The following is a 2,198-nucleotide window of genomic DNA, read 5'->3' as shown; positions in this document are numbered from 1 at the left end:
ATCCTCTGGTGTCACCTGACGCAGACCGTTCTGACGGTGCAGACACGGCGAGAAACGGTCAGCTATAAATAGGCCGTCTAAAAGAGAAGTAGGCTGTAAATATACTTCTCTGGTGTGGTTTTATTTTACCCTTCTCCCCTCCCCTCCCCTCCCAACCCCCCTCCCCCCAAAGTAGCAGTCCAAGCCCCAGCCTCACCCGGGCTCCTCTTAACAGTTTCATTATGCCCCTAGTGCGTCACGAGAGCTGGAAAAAGGCGGCTTGAAAAACACAAGAAGAAAAGAAGAAAGGAAGAAAGAAAGGAAAGACGGGGCTGGCAGTGGTGGCAGTTACCGGACAGATTACACTCTGTGTGTGTGTGTGTGTGTGTGTGTGTGTGTGTGTGTGTGTGTGTGTGTGTGTGTGTGTGTGTGTGTGTGTGTGTGTGTGTGTGTGTGTGTGTGTGTGTGTGTGTGTGTGTGTGTGTGTGTGTGTGTGTGTGTGTGTGTGTGTGTGTGTGTGTGTGTGTGTGTGTGTGTGTGTGTGTGTGTGTGCGTTTGTGTGATGTAATATAACCAATGCCAGGCTTCCCCAAGCTCTGGTGTCTGCAGGTTTGGAAAGACTCCAAAGGACAAGAGAATGGGTCACTAAAAAGAAACAGAAGCTGATCCGTTTCTCTTCTGGCATCGATCACATCCACCTCACCTCTCCTCTCCTGTCCTCTCCTCACCTCTCCTCTCCTCTCCTGTCCTCTCCTCTCATCTCCTCTCCTCTCATCTTCTCTCATCTTCTCTCATCTTCTCACCTCTTCCCTCCTCTCCTGTTCTCTCTTATTCTCTCCTGCTCTCTCCTCCCCTCCCCTCTCCTCTCCTCTCCTCTCCTCTCCTCTCCTCTCCTCTCCTCTCCTCTCCTCTCCTCTCCTCTCCTCTCCTCCTCTCCTCTCCTCCTCTCCCCTCCTCTCCTCTCCTCTCCTCTCCTCTCCTCTCCTCTCCTCTCCTCTCCTCTCCTCTCCTCTCCTCTCCTCTCTTGTCCTCTCCTGTCCTCTCCTCCTCTCACCTCTTCCCTCCTTCCCTTCTATCCTTTCCTTTATATTATCGTCTTATCCATGTCATGATCTTGTGGTTAATCATCTCAATAATTCTTCTCATCTCCGCTCTCGTCCTCTACCATTAATGCAATTAAGTCTATGTAGTATACCAAATTATATTTTTCACAATTTTTTTAAAAGAAAAATGTGTGTGTGTGTGTGTGTCTGTGTGTGTGTGTGTGTGTGTGTGTGTGTGTGTGTGTGTGTGTGTGTGTGTGTGTGTGTGTGTGTGTGTGTGTGTGTGTGTGTGTGTGTGTGTGTGTGTGTGTGTGTGTGTGTGTGTGTGTGTGTGTGTGTGTGTGAGAGAAGAGAAAGGTAGAGGATGAAAGATGGAGAGAGAATGAAGGGAGAGAGATTGTTTCAGCCAACGATTTTGAGTCTTTTGTTGTTGTTCCTTTGTGGCTGAACAAGTGACTGCTTTACAGAAACACACACACGCATACACACACACGCACACACACACACACTACTGCTCTCTTTTTTGTCTCTCTCTCTCTCTCTCTCTGAAACTCTCTCTCATTTCTATAACTCTCCTACGTACACACACAAACACACACCTCTAAAGCACACGAGTACACAATGAAACACACAGTCACAACGTGACGCAACAGCCACTGGTCATGTTCCCAAGGTCCTGTTCTCAGAGCAGGCTGACTGAAGGCCTTTGTCTGAGTTGGTTTTAAAAATAAAACTGGAGCACAACCAGCGCACACACACACACAGACGCACACACACTCACACACACACACACACACACACACACACACACACACACACACACACACACACACACACATACACACACACACACACACACAGGCACACACATCTGCATTTACACTCACTCTTTGTACATGAACTAAGCCTGACCCAAGCTGGAAAAGCTGCCCAGTGCCAACTTATGACGCTGTTTGAACATGTGTGTGTGTGTGTGTGTGTGTGTGTGTGTGTGTGTGTGTCTGTGTGTGTGTGTGTGTGTGTGTGTGTGTGTGTGTGTGTGTGTGTGTGTGTGTGTGTGTGTGTGTGTGTGTGTGTGTGTGTGTGTGTGTGTGTGTGTGTGTGTGTGTGTGTGTGTGTGTGTGTGAGGGAGAGAAGGGGAGAAACTGAGAAAAAGGGGACATATGCATGTATATA

This window comes from Gadus chalcogrammus, chromosome 11 (genome assembly GCF_026213295.1).
Source record: "Gadus chalcogrammus isolate NIFS_2021 chromosome 11, NIFS_Gcha_1.0, whole genome shotgun sequence".
In the NCBI taxonomy this organism is placed as follows: domain Eukaryota; kingdom Metazoa; phylum Chordata; class Actinopteri; order Gadiformes; family Gadidae; genus Gadus; species Gadus chalcogrammus.
The sequence above is the reverse complement of the archived record's forward strand: the minus strand, read 5'-3'. Positions refer to the sequence as shown.